We start from the raw sequence: 12193 nt of genomic DNA, 5'->3' as shown, positions 1-12193 counted from the left end.
AGAAATCTGGGCATTAGCACTGATGATTTTTTACTTCCAGACCTTCTCCCTCACAATCAATCTTTTTTTTTTCATCATTTGGTGTGAGGATTCAGAATCTGAGTAATTATGCTTATATAGTTTTTGAGGATGTACGGATCAAAATCAGAAGTATAAGAACTTTGTCCAAACTAGACTTTTATTTTCTTTTGAAACTAAGCTTTAGCCATTAAACAGTCTTGACATTAAATCCTTTGCTGTACTGAATTAACTATGTACCTGTAGTACCAGGACAGCTACTTTGCCGTCTGGCTAATAATCCTCTTTTTTTTTTTCTTTTAAATTTCAGAGGATTCATTTTGAAAATTTCATCCTGCACATAGTTTTAGGGCACAATGGTAAGTTTTTGTGAACAGCATCCTTTTTTGTGGTGACAGTCAGTGAGGAAGGTATGTAAGGGAATGAGAAACAAGCTGGAGATTGCCAAGCTAAAATATCTCATCAATGTCTTGGTGTCTGTTATTTTTCACATTCCTTCTACAGAACGTTTTAAATGAACAGCTAAGCCTTCAGTTTTGCTGGAAAGAATTGAATCAGTATGGAGAGCTCTGTACCAAAGTATCTCCCTGACAGGAGGTTGTAGCCAGGTAGGGGTCAGTCTCCCATTCAGCCAGTGACAGGGGGAAAGGACAGCCTCAAGCTGCACCAGGAGACGTTCAGGTTGGACATCAGGAAGAAATTCTTCATGGAAAGGGTTGTCAAACATTGGAATGGGCTTCCCAGGGAGGTGGTGGAGTCACCATCCCTGGAGGTGTTAAAGAAACAACTGGATGTGGCACTCAGTGGTTTGGTCTAGTTGACAACGTGGTGATCAATCAAAGGTTGGACTCAAAATGATTTTGTGATTCTGTGACCTCCGACTCAGGAAAAGTGATATACCCCAGAAAGCAATAAATCCCCACAGTTTGTCCAAGGCTATTACCAGGAGCCAAGATTTAGCAATATTCTAATACTTAATTTCATGCATTAGGAAAATTCCAGCAGCCCAGAATTCAGGGAATGATGTATATGACTTAAAATTCTCTCTTGCATTCATTCAGGGATACCACATCAAAGAATTTCCTGCAATTTTGAAATGATATACAATACTGGTAGAAAACTTTAATCAAGTTGGTTTGTTTACAAGTACATATTACTTTGCTGTAAACTTCATAGGAAGTGTTGGCCTTTGTCAGATTCAATTCAGACAAAGTAAGACCCCTGAAGGCATAGCACAGGCTAACATTAAGGAACTATTTATGAGAAGCAGATGAATATACTCACATAAGAATCAATGAACTCACTGAACTTCAAGTTTCTGCTCCAAACAGAATGTTTGTTTAGTTTAAAACAGAATCATTCAAAGCACAGTCATGGTGCCTCCACTATTCAATGATGAGTGGGATTTTCAAAGCTTATCTTGAGGATACGTTAAAAAAAAACCTTCATTGGAGCAGCAGTTGCTAGTGAAGGATGCGTTAGAGTCCAAACAACCCTAGCATGGTACATTTTCTCTTGCAAAGTCTGCTCTACCTGTGCTTTCCCAACATGTTGAGTGTTATCTCAGTTTGTCCTTTGTTATTTAGCATCTATGATAAGAGCAGGATGTAATGAACCTACTGAAATTATTTTCCCAAAGGAATGTACAGTGCAAACAGCCAAATGTCACCTTTTCCTGCAGCATCCTGACATAGAGTGTGTAGCCTCAAGTTCCCATATCAGTGTGTGTTGTAATTACTGATGCTTGCCTGGTATTTGTGACCTTCAGAGAACTTAGGGAAAAACATGGCTGAATTTACTTTTCATCTTTGCTAAGACGATATGTGTTGGAAAATGTTTCAGAGGAACAAACATCAGACTAGAGATTATTCATTTACCTTGGTGGCAAATTAGGTTACAAATTAATACAATTATTTGCTTGAATAAAGATGAAAAAGCAAGTAGCAGCAATCCTCTAAGACTGATGTCAAAGCAATCCTCTAAGACTGATGCCAAATGAAGAGGAGCATGTAGGTGAGAATTCTATACTTAGGAGTGAGAAAATAGTTGTTCTGCTGATCCTTTAGTCCCTGGTCAATAGTTATAAAGGATTGCAACAAGCAGTCATTTGTAGTGTTATATTCTTAACATATTTGTTTGGGCAAAGATGCCTATTTGCTATTTTTAAAAGGCCAACATTTGTATAAGATTCTTTTAATCCTCATGGTTATAGCAAAATATATGTGTCTCCCAATGTTAACATTTCATGACTTGACAGAAACCTTTGCATTGGAGAAAGCTTAACTTTTCATTTTGAAGCCTAAAGGAATATCTTATCCATAAATATGGCAGTCCAACACACTGCTCACAGAAGCAGTGGTGGAACAGCATTAGCCCAACAGATACCCTATGCTAATAAGCTCTGTTCATTTCCTTCAGTATCCTATTTCCATGGATTGAAAGTGAAGAGTGGTATTTGATAACAACTTTAGTTTATTAAACTCACACAAGAAAGAACCCAGTCCCTGTTAGCTGGAGTCAGTGCCTTGCCTTTCAAAATCCTTTTTGCCTGTATGTCTACACCTCAAGTTCTTATATAAATTGATACGAGGGACTGCAGTGGTAGGTGAGGAGTTGGTGAGATGGGGAAGAAAAAGAAACCAAACTACTATAATCACAATTCTACAATAATGAAAAGTCCCAAAGCCACGTATTTCAAGATGGCCACTTTTATTAGCTTCAGTGTTAGAATTGCCCTAATCAAAATGCAGTTGCTCTTCCTTGAGCAACTTCAGGATATGGAAGAAAACCTTTGGCTATTTCTCTTTTGTGCATAAGGATGCTTTCAGAAGCGTCAGAGTGCTTTCACTGAAAAACAAAACAAAATGTTCTATTTTTTTCAGTTCAAGCAAGATGATAAATGCTTTGGATCACGGTAAAGCTCATTCAAGATAGAGTCAGAGAGAAGGGTCAAGACAGCACCTTCTATATTCAGCAATGTTCTTCATGAGCCTGGCCAGTAGCACTGGAAATACTATTCAGACTGTATGTTCATTAGCACCTTGGCAGCTTGCTAATTCCCCAGAACTGGCAATAGAAACAAGTGATTTGTATTAATAAAATGCAGGGACAAAAGACATGTTTACACTTGCTAGAGGTTTTTCAGCTTCCAAAAAAAGCTCAGCTGAACAATTTGTGTATCCTGTTTTCAATGCTCTATGCAAGCAAATGGTATCAGTCCCTTGAAGTAGAGGACATTAGAATAAAAGTATCTTCACTGTTCTTACAGCAGTGTTCTGCTCCCTGGTCTGTAAGGAAATAAGGTAGATAAACTACATTACAGAAACTTTTCTAATCCACTATGAAAAAACAGTGACAGAATCAAGTCCTGAGTCTAAATGATGCTGAGCTCCTCCTTTAAGTATAGTCCTGAATGACATCCTGAACACAGCACTAGAAATATTAGCTAGACTGGTTTCATCCTCAAGTTCTCGTGAGAAAGTAAAGACAATACTGGTGATACCTTGCTACTACACTCTGGGTATCTATAAAAGGTACAAACATATTGCTCTTCTTCCTAGTAATATGCTAAACACACACATATGTGCATATGTATCATATATATGCATCTACATCATAGAATGATAGAATGGTTTGAGTTGGAAGGGACCGCAAAAATCATCTCATCCAAAACCCCCTGCCATGGCAGGGACACCTTCCACTAGACCAGGCTATTCAAAGCCCCATTCAACCTGGCCTTGAACACTTCCAGGGATGGGGCATCCACAGCTTCTTTGGGCAACCTGTGCCAGTGCCTCACCACCCTCACAGGGAAGAATGTCTCCCTAATATCCAATCTGGACCTACTCTCTGTCAGTTGGAAACCATTCTGCCTTGTCCTGCCACTACATGCCCTTGTGAATAGTCTCTCTCCATCCTTCCTGTAGGCTCCCTTCAGGCACTGGAAGGCCTCAATTAGGTCACCCTAGAGCCTTCTCTTTTTCAATCTGAACAATCCCAGTTCTCTCAGCCTTTCCTCACGGCAGAAGTGCTCCATCCCTCCAGTCATCTTGGTAACTTTCTCTGGACTCACTCCAACAGGTCCATGTCCTTCATGTGCTGGAGTCCCCGCTAGTTTTATGCACACACAGACACACAAACACACACACGTATAAATAGGCAATGGGCCTGAATTCTGACAAAAAACATACAAAAATATCCAGCCACATGAAAGTTTAGTGAAGCTGGAGGAAGAAAACTGAAGTGCAAGGCACAATTCATACATATCACCCATGTTATATCTGGATGGATGTTGCAGAAGGAGGACAAGGGACATGGACTAGTGATATCCTCTTAGCATGGTTATTGCTTTTGGCTGGACAGTGGGTGACTCAAAGCCTTAACCCTCACTTCCAAGCCTCAAAAGACATTACAGCAGGATTATTTCAGAAGAATTAATAGGGGTAAGTCTCTTCGATAGGAGACAGCAGGAAACACCAGAGCTGTTCGTTCTGGTTCTTGGCAGTCTGGCCTTTTGTTGCAAAAACATCACAAGATGCTCATTGTGGACACCCAGTGCTTCTGGCTAAGGCTGACAGTGTCCATAGGAGCCACTGGATTCAGTGTGGGAAACTGCCATTGTCAAGGACTCTTCCTATGCTCTTCTGTGGTGACACTGTGTTCTGGCTCTTCTGTGAGGCAGCCACAGGCCTACTCCTCAAACCCTGAGGTATCTCATAGTTGACAGTCTTCAAGTCTTGGGGCTAGAGACAGAAAAGCACAGGGATTCAGAAGTAAGTGCCAAGAACTAATAAATGGAAGATTAAAATTTATGCTTCTGAGAAATGCCCCACAGATATCTCACAGTAACTTTTGCCTTAAGAAGAACTTACTTGAATAAAGGAGCCGTTAACACAGATAAAAATACAATTAATAACAACATGTCTAACAAGTGACAAGTGTACCCTCTTTATTCTTTCCATGCACTTGTGTCTTTGGAGGTCCTGTTCTCTCCTACAGAGATCAAAGCTCAGAAGCTTCTGTTAAGTAATATTTTTGAAGAGGAAAACAGCTACCATAACAGTCCAAGTGATCCCTTTTCAAGCAATGGCCCATTGGCTTGAAATACCATTTTCATGGTATGCCTTAACTTTGGAGGTGAGAGGTTTTCAATCTCTTAACATTTTTTAAAGTTTTTCTTTTGAATAAGGAGGTAGTTTGCAATGTCACCCTTGCCAGCAGCACAACAGCTGTTAATTATATTCTGCAGAGTTTGTCATGTGGCAACACCAGGTGTGGAACTGAAAAGCAAGGGACTGGAACAGCACAGGCCTATAATCATAAGGGAGGGGCCATTGTAATCAAGCCATGAAAGAATTCTTTTCAGAGTGATGAAAGACTTGGTATATTGGATTGTAGGAGTTAAGCCAAGAGATTACCAACTTAATCGGAAGAGAAGGTATCTTCATGTACATTTGGATTTAATTGCATATCTCCACAAATATCCTGTTATAATGGATCACACAATGGTTACCCAATATACAATTAGTAACTATTTTTATAAAGGGTAGGGAAAAAGCGAGCTCTTCCCTCCTGTATTAATTCAAGTGCACTGGATACAGTAGGGTTGACATTTTATTGAGTACTTCAGCCCTCACCTGCAGGGACATTGTTTCTGAAGCTTCTATTTAGACACCAGAATGGGACAGCATGTGAAAACTGTTGGAGTACAGGACTTTGTTGTCACTAAATCAGCAAAGCAACACTCTCTGCAGACTTATTTATGGTCCCAGGAAGGTGGAAGATGGAGGAGGAAGGGACATAGGGAAATCCTCTATCCATGTATTGATGCTGAGTGGCTAAAAATCTGTTCTGTTGGAAAACTGTGTCTCTACAACTCTTTAGCACCGAACTTATCCATGAGCCAGATTTGATAGTTACGGGATTTTACCAAGAATAAACCAATGGAATCATGTAATTCACTTACAGGAGAGCTGCCTGGTCTCTCCCACCAGGTCAGGGCAATTCCCATGAAAACCAATGACATGATGTCAATATGGACAATCGTAACTGAGCTTAGTCCTGAAAACATGTTAAACCACAACTTCCTCCCCACGGAGCCACCTTGTTACGCACCTATGCTCCTATTCTGCTCCTGATGTCTTGCTCTAGATTGGGAATTGACAGGATTGCCCGGTGAGGAGGACTGTGAAACTGCTCTGAGTTAACCCTTGCTTCCTTTTCTTTTAAACTTTCCTAGTTAGGTGATTTTCTGAAAGGAAAAATTGGGCCAGATGTCTACACAAGGCACAACACATGTAATCCCTTTTCCTTTTTTCTATCAGGAGTCCCTGTCAAAGATGCCTACCTTCATACTGTATTTGTTATTTCTCTTCTGTGAGACATTCCTGCTATAAAACACAAGTTTAAAATTCCATTCACCTGTTTACAGTTTTCAGAGATAGTTATTGGAACTGGTTGATGACCAATGAGGGTCACTTCAAGGAAATCAGCTGGAAAACTGAAGTTATGAAAGGTCATTTTTAATCAATTTTTCTCCTGAAAATCTTCTACAAAGGTCTCTTAAATTTGGTTGTACAGTCAGCTAGTAATGCAACACTGATTAACAAAAATGGTGACAATGAATGAAAGTAATGTCAAATGTGTTTCAGAGCCTATGAATAAGTTTACATGTCATTAGTTACAATAAAGTGATTGTCAAATTTGGATTTGCAGATGATTATCACACAATGTTATTTTCTCTATTCAGAACAGAAAATACTTCTGTCTATATAAGAGTTGATTACTTAATTATAACCATGGCATTACACCAGTTGGATGTTGTAATACTTTTACTGAAACATTACAAAGCACTTTGGCACATATAATAGATATGGTTCATAACCATAACTCACAAAAGAAATAGTGTTGTTCCTTCCTAAAGGCAATACTATTGGTCAGTAATAGCTGTTGTAGTTTGTATGACAAGCAGTCAAGGAGTGACCTCTTCAGGAAAACAGTGATATTCTAACTGTCGTCTGACAGAGATATCCTTACAGGGCATGATGGCACCTTGTATAAAAAAATTAAAAAAAAAAAAAAAGAAAATACCTATAAGAAAATCAGTGTTATTGAGGGTTAGATAAATCCTGCTTTAACATTCAGGTTAACAAAAACCCCACTAATTAATGAAAGATATTTGAAACTTGCCATTTATTTTTGGAATTTACTAGTATCATAGAGCCACTGGAATCAGAGCAGTTACTCCAGTCTGCAGCAAATAAGGATCTGGCTTGTGATGTTTTTGCACAAAAGTTGCAGAAGGTGCAAATTTCAGGAGAACAAACTGAAACTCATAAACTGGGAAGGTATTGAACCACAGAATCAAATATCAAATCCCAATTACTTTTTGGGAGCCACAGTGAGAAACAGAAAGAATAACCAGAACAGAAGGCTGAAAGAAAAAAAAATGGGGGTTATTCTCTGAAGAGGCAAGGATTTCCTTTGTGAGCTCCCTAACCTTTGTATTCCTTGTTTATCAAACCATAAATTAGACTGGACAATAACAGTCTAAGCACAGAGTGCTCAGCTCACTATTGGTTGTGAACTACCTCGAATACCATCAACAGAATCTGCAAAAGCAGGGAGTTTGTATCATCTATGCTTATATTATAGTTCAAATTCAACTAGATATAGAATTTGTAGAAGTCTAAGTGAAATAAATCAATAAGTAATGAATTTAAATGTGAAACACTTTTGGCTTTGTCAGCATGATAGTAAAAGCAAGATTTTTTTTTAAACACAAAGATTGCTGATAAAATTGTGCTATAGTAAGAAATATCATAGCTAAAATTCACAGAAGAACAATCTTAGTCACTTGCCAACAGAGAATTAAAAAGAAAAAAGTCTTTTTTTTTGGTTTTTTTTTTTTTCCATTATTATATCATTACAAAAGAATATGCTTCATGAGTGAATGCATAGTTCATGTTAGCATCCACATTTGAAGGCTGGAACATAGCTGAATATATCCAAGGTTATTTGTTATTTGGAGGAAAAAAGAGAATCAGCATCATCCACATTTTCCAGAACAGAGGTCATTTTACAGATTTTAGTAGTCTTGACTCTGTTTCCTACAAGAGCTGCTTTTTTATTGCCATTATTTGAGCTCAGGGTTTCCTGCTAGGTCTTTTCAAATTGTACTATAAAGCCCACCACCATCATCTTCCTAAGTTTCAAAATGCTTCTTGCCAAAATTCTGTGCTTCACAAAAACCTTTTAAAAATCCCTGTAAAAAATGCAGTTGTTTATGCTGAGAGAAGGCAATATTAAAATGATATTTTACTTGTTTGTCAAAAATAGCTGCTTTTTTTATTTCTGACAGTGAAATATTTGACTAATTGTTATAAGGTATTTACAGGCATCTGGGATATGATGGATGTGGGCATTTGTCAATTTGTACTTACTCTTCTTCTGTACAAAACTAAAAATATGAAAAAACCTCATTTTTTATATTTCTGTGAATGGTCTCACTACATCCTCTACTATGGGAGTACCTATTTGATAAAGTTAAGCTTGTGCATGGAAGCTTTGCTGGATCAACACCTAAAAGTTGGAACTTTTACCAGATTGTTTACTTTTGCAGATCACTGCTCCTGGACCAATCCATTTCCAAGGCAGTCCTTCAGATTTTCATAGAAAATTACACTATCCAAGTTGCATTTTAAGGCATTTTTAAATTGCATACATAGCACATAAAAACATAATAAAAACATTTTAGAAGTTTCTAGAAAATATTTAAAAGAGATCACTTTAGTGTTGGTGTTTCTAAAACTGATATAGACTGAGAACATGCTTAAGCAGGCCTCTTAAATGCATCCTTAGTCACTGAATCCCGGAATGGTTTGGATTGGAAGGGATCTTGAAGCTCATCTCATTCCGATCCCCTGCTACGGGCAGGGACACCTTCCACTAGACCATGTTGCTCCAAGCCCCATCCAATCTGGCCTTGGACACTTCCAGGAATGGGGCATCCACAGCTTCTCTGGGCAACCTTTGGCAGTTGTTTGTTCACTTCAAAGCAAGAAAATGTGTGCAAGTATTTGCTAAATAAGGAGGAGTTTCATTCATAAAAGATTCAATAAAATGGTCCTAAAACAAATGGGAAAGCTGGGATTTTTTTTTCTTGTACTGTAAGGCTTCCACATGCAACTACTATGAGCTGTATTGCATATTTATTGTGTTATTACTCAGGATGGAAATACCATTTATTTATATATCATTCCTATGTTAAGGCAAATTATTTTTGTGGCAGATCTTTATTAACTGTCAAAATGCTGATATAAGCTTCATGGTAGGGATTTGGGAAGCTTGGAGCAGAGAGACAGCAACAGGCAGAAGGTAACTGATGTACCCTGAATGCAATGTTTTTATACAACTAAAACTTTCATGACATGGTTGAAAATATATATTTCTTCATGCACACCCCACTAACAACTCAAACTATGCATTCAATTCAGTTGAATAAATGAAACAATACAGAGATGGACAAGAATACAGTCCGTAGAAAATTTAATGAGCTTGAATGACTCTCTTAAATGGTAAATAAAAATTTGAATAAAAGGTATAATTGCCTATTTACCAGACAGACTAGAGTACTTTCTGTACTGTCATTCTGGTCTGCTGAGTACATAAGATACTTTAAAAAAGTATAATTACATACTTAGCTGATAGACTAATAGCTCTGGTGGGAGTGATTCTGCTCTATTAAATTTCAATAAATATGTATTTACCCAAGACTGAATCTTCCTGATTTCTGAATAAAAGGTAGCAATTGTTGGTTTCTACCCAAACATGAAAGAATAGTAAGTAAAAGAAATCCAAAACCAGGAAAAGGGTAAAATAGGGTATTTTTACCTACGAGAATAACTACATGAAAATGATTTCACAGAAAATAAAGCAGAAAAGGAACACTTTTGCAGTGTCTCCCCAGCTGTTGTTCCAGCTATAAATATCCACAGGTGAGGAGGAAACTCGCTTTAACTCTTTAAAATGCCATCAGCCATATAGTAATTTCTCTCGCCTTGAATACTGTCAGGGATGGGGCATCCACAGCTTCTCTGAGCAACATTTTCCAGTGCCTCACCACCCTCATAGGGAAGAATTTCTTCCTAATGTCCAATCTAAACCTACTCTCTGCCAGTTTGAAGCCATTCTCTCTTGTCCTGTCACTCGAGGCCCTTGTAAATAGTCTCTCTCCTTCTTTCTTGCAGTATCCCTTCACGTACTGGTAAGCCTCAACTGGCTCACCCTGAGGCCTTCTCTTCCCTGTATTAGGTTGGATGGTCTTTGTACAGTCATTTTTGAATATTTCCAAGCATGGAGGTTCAGCAGATTCACTGGGCAATCTGAGCCACTGTGTAAACACTGAAATTGTGATATTTTGACCTTACAGTTGGAATTTCCCTTGCTGTGACTTGTGAACATTGCCTCCTGTCCTTTTGCTGTGCACCTCTGACCATTCTGTCTGTCTCTTCTAGAAATCTGAGAAGATAGCTGAAGAAGGCACTTATTGCCCTAGCTGCCCTGAAGCCCTCTCTTCTCCAGTCTGAAAGAGCAGAGTTCTTTCAGCTTCTCCTTGCACATCTTGTCCACCAGCCCCTTGGTGTCCTCACAATCTATCCCCAGACTTGCTCCAGTGTGTTGGTGTTCCTCTTGCCAGTCCTCCACCTGGGGTCTTAAAAGAGATGCATGTAGGAGAAGCATCACTTCCCTCAAACTGCTGGTTGAAAGCTTTGGGACCGAGCACCATGGCTGCAAGAGTGCACTGCTACTCACATTTGACCTGTCAGCCACCAGCTCCTTCTCTGCAAAGCTGCCTCCTGACTAGTCAGTTCTCAGCCTGTGCTACTTCCGTCCCAGGTGAAAGACTGAATTTGTCTCTGTTGAACTTCAGGAGGGTCATTTCAGCTTGTTTCTCCAGCTGCTGAGCCTTGCCAACTGCTTACCCTTGGTTTGGTGTTATCCGCAAAGCTGAATCCTGTCACATTGCCCAGGTCACAGTTGGAGACGTAGAACAGTTGGGCTCAGTACTCAGTCCAGAAAGGCTGACAAAGCAGGATTTTGAACCACTGAGTAATATTATTTAAGCCCAATGCTCTTGTCAGCTTTTCATCCCTTTTATAGTCCCCCCACCCTGTCCACACTCTTCAAATTGGCTATAAAGATGATAAATAAGAAATGAGTTCTTTGAACTCATGTTGGGTCCATACCGTGGCTTCATACAGATACTGGGTGGGAAGCTAGAGAGAAAGAAACAATCCTTTTAAGAATCCATAACTGCAGAATGCAGCTTGCCACCCTCCCTATGCTCACCCTTGGGCATATGTTATTTTTCTGATGAAAAACTACAGTACTGCATGGCCAAGAGTGTGAGTTCCCACACAGAAGTTCAGAATGATGAAAATGGCCCTCTGTCATCATCAGGAAAGCATACATTAATATTTTTAAAGATGTTTTTAATCTCCCTTCTGGTCCAAGTCTAGATTATTCCATGACTAAAATACATTTGAACAATATAAGGAGTATATTTGCAACTGGCTTTTGACCATTTTTTCCCCAAGAGTTTGGTATGGAATGGCATGTACAACACTGACAGTAGCTGATCAGAGGCAATTAATGGAGGATTGATTGGCTTTTCCACTCACATCCGACCTGTTGAGAATTTGCAGCTGAGAGGAGTTCTTTCCTTTGTTTTGATCAAGAATTACACCAGGAGCTCAGGGATATTGTTCAATAGTCAGGAAGGGAATAGGCTACATTTGCTGCTCAAGGATCAAGGCTCTTTAGGGAAGTCTGCTATCTGTTAAAAACATATACAGAACTGAGAGAGATAACCTAAGTGTCTGTGTAGGAAGGATAGATCATTTTTTTCCAGAGGAAAACTTGCTAAATGTGTGTATTAGTCCAGTTCTAATGGTTCAACATAAGAACTGGGGGGCATGTCTGCTTAGTACCATGTCTCTGTTGGTGACTAAAAAAGGATGCATGGGATGCATGGCCTAAGGAAGAGACAAAACCACACCGCAAATGCTTCTTCACTCGGAGTCTCAGACTTGTTTTGTTGGTAAGTCTTGAAAGAACTTTTTGGAATGAACGTGTCTGAATTAATTTTGAACCCCTGAGAAGGTTTATGGCACTC

Source organism: Pithys albifrons, chromosome 1 (assembly GCF_047495875.1).
Source record: "Pithys albifrons albifrons isolate INPA30051 chromosome 1, PitAlb_v1, whole genome shotgun sequence".
Taxonomy (NCBI): Eukaryota; Metazoa; Chordata; class Aves; order Passeriformes; family Thamnophilidae; genus Pithys; species Pithys albifrons.
This window is presented reverse-complemented; position numbering follows the sequence as displayed.